The following is a 7,903-nucleotide window of genomic DNA, read 5'->3' as shown; positions in this document are numbered from 1 at the left end:
CATTTCCATGTCTGAACTTTTCTCTGCAATCCTGTCCACTAAACAAGACGCCACGTTCTCCAGTGAGTCCATCAGAGCGGGGCCACAGAAGAAACATTAAAGAAGATCGATCATTTGTCAGAAACTGTCAGTCAGCTTCACAAAATTGTGAGCGAAAACGAGGAAAATATAACGTTCCTAGAGAATTATTTTTAGAAACTGCAACCCCCAAATAATGAGCTGTGAGAATGTATCTTAACTTCAAACGTACTCTCGCAGGTGGAATATGAAAATCCAAGGTGTAAAAGAGGTAGAGGAATATTAGGGAAGCAGTCATTAATATCCTGGGAAAGGTGACTTCGTGCATCAAAGACAAGCTAAGAGACGTGATCGACTTGGGAAACGAAGATATGATGGACCACCTCGCAATATAATTTTGCGCTTAACTATGCGCCATGACAGGGACATAATCTGGAAAATGACCAAGGGGAACACGTTTCTGGACGAGAAGAAGCTCCGCATCAAAGAGGCTCTGATGCCGCAGGATCAGGCTGCCAGGGAGAAAGTGTGGCCGCTTATACAGAAGGCAAGGCACGACAAGAGGAAAAGAAGGCTGGGTTCAAGGGCCCACACGCGTTTATCGAAAAAATAATGATTACTGGGTAACTCTGACATCAACCGAACTGGAACTGTGAGTACTGCCATGAGTAAATTTACGGCATGAACTAAGTTAACCTATGAACACTTGCCAAAAAAATAAAAGGAAATTAATGTGTGTTTTTACAGTTAACCACCGCTACCTCAGTTGAGCGTAGTTTTCCGTCGGAGTAATCCCTCTCAAGGTTCACTGTTTTATTGTTCACATTATCACGTCTTTTTATCAAATTGGTTCTTTCTTTCTTTTTTTAAATGCAGGAGGTAGTTTTCAACTCACTCAATATCCTTAGTCTGAATGCTAGGGGTTTGAGAGATCTTACAAAAAGGAAAGCCTTATTTTTATATTGTAAACGCAGGAAACTCATTTCGGGTGAAAGTGATTTGAAATTTTGGAAATCACAATGGGGAGATATGGTCTATTTCAGTCATGGATCAAATCATTCTGGTGTTTTGACACTGACACATTCACAAGTTTAAAGGTGACATTCTAGAATCCACATCTTCACAGGATGGGAGATGGGTCATAGTAACTGTTAAACTTGACAATGTTATTTTCATCTGTAATGTATATGGACATAACTCACATGCACCTAATAAGACCCAATTTACCAGAAAAGTACAGGATTTACGCAACAAATACTCAAGAGGCTTTTCTAATTATTTCAAGGGATTTTAATTAAACACCTGATGCATCTGTTGATCGTTTTCCTCCTAGTACGAGTCAAAGCCTTCAAAATAGCAATATCATCACTACATTATGCAAGGATCTCTGTTGATTTCAATCCGGATACAAAGGGTTATAGCTGGACCAACAAAACTATGTCACGTAAATCTAGAATAGATTATTCCTCATTTCTCCCATTTTGTTATAGATGTAGATCATCAGTTGGCTCCCTTTTCTGATCACTTGATTTCCCTGAATTTGCAAGCTACTAAAATTTTTTTTTAAAATGTACTGGAGGAGTTGTAGCCATTAGAAAACTCAAATTGAAGAGTCTGTATTTAAGTCTTTACAACTAGAATTAGAACAGCTTTACACGGACCTGGCAAATCTGCCACATTCAGAATTAATGTCCCTGTAATTGAGGATGATTCCCACTCAGTTTGCGATTCACCTGTGTAAATGAAAAAAGGGAAAATCACCTGGCCTGGATGACCTATCAGTCGAATTCTGTAGACAGTTTGAGTTACTAGAAGACCCTATTTTTAACATGTTTCAAGATTGCAATAAAAAAGGGGAAATGGTCTCCACTATGAAACAGGCCTTATTTCACTGATCACGAAGCCTGATAAAGACCCTTCTCTCATTGATAATTGGAGACCAATTACTTGATTAAATATTGATTACTAATTGATTGCTCTGGTTTATTTTAAAAGATTAAAGGAATAGATACCATTATAAATGAGACTCGGAACAGGATTTATGAAGGGCCGTCACATGAACTCTAACATTCGTTTAGTCTTGGACCTTATAGATTATTAAGATGCAATGGACTCAGATGCATTTGTCTTATTTCTGGACTTCTGTAAAGCCTTTGACACAATTGAAGATGAATCGCTCTTTAGGTCACTTAAGCTTTTTGGATTCTGTCAAAATTATGTCAAAGTCATTCACATGTTTTACAAAGATATAAAATAGTTCTGTGTTAAACCTTAATACGTCCAAAAGATTCAGTATCAACAGAAGTGTACGACAGGAATGCCCAATTTCGCCATTTATAGTCATTTTGGATGTTGAACTTCTATCTCTAGATATTCTGAATAATGCAAATCTGTAAGTTTTAACCATTTAACAAAGAAATCAACATTTCCCAACTGGCTGATGATACTCTTTTTTTAAAGAGACAAAGACCAGGTCACCCATGCCTTTAATGCTAAAACAGCATTTTCTATTGCATCAGGATTAAAACTGAATGTTTTTAAAATGTGAAATCTTACGTTTATTTGACTCTGATAAAGAAATTGAAAATATTCCTGTAAAGGACTCTGTTAAATATTTAGGAATACATCTGTCAAAACACCACGTAGTCAGACATTTGAATTTCTCCTAAAATTAAGAATGTATTTAATAATTGGCTACAAAGAGATCTTTCTATACTTGGGAGAGTACTTCTGTCCAAGGCAGAAGGGCTGTCTCATTTTGTGTACCCCTCATTGTCTTTATTTGTAAATCCTTCTACTTGTAAAGAGATCAAAAAGACCTTTCTTGACTTCATCTGGAAAAATAAGTCAAACTAAACCGTCAGTCCTCTAATAAAAGAGCTGAAGGCAGTCTGGAAGTGTTGGATTTTGACATAATACCATCAAGATTAACTGGTTGAAGAGATGTTTGATCAATACTGATTCAATATGGTATTTCATTCCAAATGTGGTTAATAAGTTGGGAGGTCTTCAATTTTTACTGAAACATATTTATATTCCTGAAAGATCACCCGCTAAATTGGCTAGGTTTCACCAACAAGCTTTAATGGCCTGAAATGTTTCCTGCACAATTTTTCCCCACAAAGCTCTTTTGTGAAATAATTCAGACATAACTGTAAGGAATAAGTCATTGTTCTACCCCAGCTGGCATGAGAGGAATATTGACTTTGTTCTTGATGTTTGACAACAGGGGTAATATTCTTACATATGAACAATTTATAACATTGAAACAGTTTCCAATACCTTTAAGAGTTTATTTCTGTGATCAAAGCCGTTCCCAGGGGTCTAACTACACTAATGAAAACTCATCTTAGCTTTGGTAATGATCACACAGTTTATCCAGAACTCAGATTGGCGTAGGCTTACTTGATCTTGTTGTAATAAATATATAAGACAAATTCTCCATTCACAAAACCAAGTTACACAGAGAGGAATATTTCTGGAACATGTTTATTCCTGACATTGTCTGGAAAAAAAACCCATTGTTAAGGCCTTACAAATAGTGTATACCAAACAAATTTAAGGAAGTGGACTTTAATTTTACATAGAATTACATGGATATATTTTGTGTTATCCAAATGTGGCTATTGATGGATTATATCTGTGTTTTCTGTGAGAAAGGTGAGAATCTGTCTCACTTGTTCTTTGAATGTAAATTTGTGTCAGAATTTTGCAAAAACCTTGCAGAACACTTTACCATTATGAACACTACCCATGTTTTTGACATAAAGGATAGAATAATGTTACTATTGCAGTGATAACAAGACCATTTAAATTATTGTTTTTATTTTTTTATTCTTGTTGCCAAATACTATACACAAATTCCAAAATTACACATTTGATTGAATGTAACTTATTATTAACCCTAGTGAATAACAAGAATAACATTTATGAATCATTATGAGATTTGTTCTAGAATTGTTTATATTTTATTATGTCATTGATTTGTTGTATGTTTCAGTATTTTCTTGTTAATACCTGCGTTCTGTTTTGTATGATGTAGCAATCAATGTTAGTTGTTGATCTGTTATGATTTTTATTTATTTTTAAGTTGATTCCTCAGGCTTCGTAACGAGTAAGCTACATCAGCGTCATTTCCGGTCACAACTTGTAGACTTCTTTACGTGCTGTGTGGTTCGTTGCCTGCCAACTTCACGGTTTTTACTTTTTAATGAATGTTTTATATTTTCTCCCTCGGTCGACTTTTTCCACCCCGGACATGTTTCTACACGACCTCCACCAGCCGAAGCTATGTAGTAACATTATGCCTTCTAATTGCAGTCGCTGTACTCTTAATATACAGGATAACGATCACCTTATGGCGGGGATAGCCGTGCTGCATGCCCAGCTTCAGATGCAGTCGTCAGGCAAGAGTCATTTACGTGTAGGAAAGGATTAAACCGTGTCTGCCACCAATAAGTACAGATAGTAGTAAAAATCCCCTCGCACGGTCCCCGCAGCCTGACAATGTTCTCATGGCTTCTGGGAGGAAATGCTCAACCGGTGTCGCTCATTCAGCTGACAAACTTTAAACCGGTTCTCCCCATTAAGCAACTAGTCCGAGTCTTCTCTGGTCTCTCCTCCACTCGTTACGGTGTCTGAGATGCCAAAGCCTCCCGCCATTAGCTCTGACAAATTGAAAACCCTAGTCAATGGTGACTCCATTACCCGTAGTGTTAGACTTTAAAATAATCATCCAGCGATCATACATTGTTTACCGGGGGGCAGGGCTACCGACGTCCAGGCTAATCTGAAGTTGGTGCTGGCTAAAGCTAAAATTGGCGAGTATAGGGATATTGTTATCCACGTCCGCACCAACGATGTTAGCATGAAACAGTCAAGAGGTCAAGCACAACATAGCCAAGCGCAACATAGCCTCAGCGTGTAAATCGTCTAGAAAGATGTGTCGGCATCGAGTAATTGGCTCTGGCCCCCTCTGTTAGGGGGAGTGATGCGCTCTACAGCAGCCTCAACTCAATCGCTGGTTAAACTGTTTTCTGTCCCTCCCAAAATATAGAATTTGTAGATAATTGGCCCTCTTTCTGGGACTCACCCACAAACAGGACCAAGACTGGCCTGCTGAGGAGTGATGGACTCCATCCTAGCTGGAGGGGTGCTCTCATCTGATCTATGAACACAGACAGGGCTCTAACTCCACAATAAGAGAGGGTGCAGGCCAGGCAAGCAGGCTGTTAGCCACCATGCCAGCTTAGTGGAGTCTGCCACTAGCAAAGTCAGTGTAGTCAGCTCAGCTATCCCCATTGAGACCGTGTCTGTGCCTCGACCTAGGTTGGGCAAAACTAAACATGGCAGTGTTCGCTTTAGCAATCTCACTGGAATAAAGACCTCTATTTCTGCCATTGAAAGAAATTTTGATCTCAAAATGTTAGATCCGTCACATCCCACAAAGGTGGAGGCGTTGCTAACATTTACGATAGCAAATTTCAATTTACAAAAAAAACTGCATTTATCTTTTGATCTTCTAGTCGTAATCTATGCAGCCAACTCTCACTTTGTGTATCTACTGTTTACAGGCCTCCTGGGCCTTATACTGCGTTCCACATCGAGTTCCTATCGGACCTTGTACAGTAGTCGTGGCAGATAATTCATATTTTTGGCAACTTTAATAATCACATGGAAAGTCCAGACCCACTCCAAAAGGCTTTCAGAGCCATCATCGACTCAGTGGGTTTTGTCCAACATGTCTCCGGACCTACTCACTGCCACAGTCACACTCTGGACATAGTTTTGTCCCGTGGAGTAAATATTTTCCTCATAATCCTGGACTATTGGACCACCATTTTATTACGTTTGCAATCGCAAAAAATAATCTGCTCAGACCCCAACCAAGGGTCATCAAAAGCCGTGCTATAAATTCTCAGACAACCCAAAGATCCCTAGTTGCCCTTCCAGACCCTCTCCACCTACCCAAGGATGTCAGAGTACAAAAATCGGTTAACCACCTAACTGGGGAACTCAATTTAAGCTTGGGCAATACCCTAGATGCAGTCGCACCCCTAAAATCATTTGTCATAAGAAACTAGCTCCCTGGTATACAGAAAATACCCAAGCTCTGAAGCAAGCTTCCAGAAAATTGAAACGGAAATGGCGCTACACCAAACTGGAAGTCTTCTGACTGAGCCCTCACTGCTGCTCGATCATCCTATTTTCCAACTTAATTGAGGAGAATAAGAACACAAATGTATTTCTAATACTGTCACAAAGCTAACTAAAAGGCAGCATTCTCCAAGAGACAATGGCTTTCATTTCAGCAGTGATAAATTCATGCCGTCCCTAGGAGGGGTGCGTGGGTTGAGTCACTGATGTGATCTTCCTGTCCGGGTTGGATGCCCCCTCCTCGCGTTCGTGCCGTAGGGGAGATCTTCATGGGCTATACTCAGCCTTGTCTCAGGGTAGTAGGTTGGTGGTTGAAGATATCCCTCTACTGGTGTGGGGGCTGTGCTTTGGCAAAGTGGTTGGGGTTATATCCTGTCTGTTTGGCCCTGTTCGGGGGTATCGTCAGACAGGGTCTGCGGCTATGGAACCCTGACCTGTTCACCGGATGTGCTACCTTGTCCCGGACCTGCTGTTTTCGACTCTCTCTCCCCCTCCTGCTGTCTCTAACTCTGAATGATCGGCTATGAAAAGCCAACTGACATTTACTCCTGAGGTGCCGTCCTGTTGCACCCTCTACAACCACTGATTATTATCTGACCCTGCAGGTCATCTATGAACATCTTGGCCATGTTCTGTTATAATCTCCACCCGGCACTGCCAAAAGAGGACTGGCCACCCCTCAGCATTGTTCCTCTCTAGGTTTCTTCCTAGGTTATGGCCTTTCTAGGGAGTTTTTCCTAGCCATCGTGCTTAGACATCTGCATTGCTTTCTGTTTGAGGTTTTAGGCTGGGCTTCTGTACAGCACTTTGACGTCGGCTGATGTAAAAAGGGATTTATAAATCAATTTGATCGCAGTAGTGTAGGGCCCTGGACTAGTTTTACGTTCACTTTATGATCAGTGTAACAAAGTCATTTCGACCATTTTCAAAATAAAAGTTCCCAACCTAATAGAAAAGTGTCAACCTTTCATTCATGATATGAAAAATAATAGCTATTTTTTTCATATTTAAGTGACATTTGCAACAAATATGGGTTTTAAAACATGTTCCAAGGTCAAATAAATGCCCCCAGTGCAAATACATATTGGCTTTTAAAGCAAAAACTATTCTAGGTGCCGAAGTAAAATTGTAGGGAATACTCAGGGTCTGTAGAATGTGTATTTAAGTGATAATGCCAGAGAAGCCGGTGTTTGGAGGATATATTGGCACGTGTGTTGTAGTGATGCCTCTAGCACAGCGATGCAATGCTTTAAACATGCTGACCAGACGGGACAAGTCGCGTGCATGAGCACTGCAAAATATATGTACACATACATGTTATTCAATCATTGCACCCACACTGCTCGCGACCGTCTGTGTAACTCCTGAGTGGCGCAGTGGTCTAAGACACTGCATCTCAGTGCTAGAGGCATCACTACAGACCCTGGTTCGATTTCAGGCTGTATCACAACCGGCCGTGATTAGGAGTCCCGTAGGTCGGCACACAATTGACCCAGCATCATCCGGGTTAGGGTTTGGCAGTCATTGTAAATAATTATTTGTTCTTAACTGACTTGCCTAGTTAAATAAAATAGAACTTGATTATATTTGTGATGCTCAACACGCTGCAAGTCCTGCCTCTCCCATATCCTCAATGGTTTTTAGGAGCATATACCCACCTGGGTGATTTAGAAGATGAACTGAGGCCCACACTCCAGTCGGTTGTGGTAATGCACCGTCAACCGCCATA

The sequence above is a fragment of the Oncorhynchus gorbuscha genome, linkage group LG03 (genome assembly GCF_021184085.1).
Source record: "Oncorhynchus gorbuscha isolate QuinsamMale2020 ecotype Even-year linkage group LG03, OgorEven_v1.0, whole genome shotgun sequence".
In the NCBI taxonomy this organism is placed as follows: Eukaryota; Metazoa; Chordata; class Actinopteri; order Salmoniformes; family Salmonidae; genus Oncorhynchus; species Oncorhynchus gorbuscha.
Note: the sequence above shows the minus strand (reverse complement) of the source record.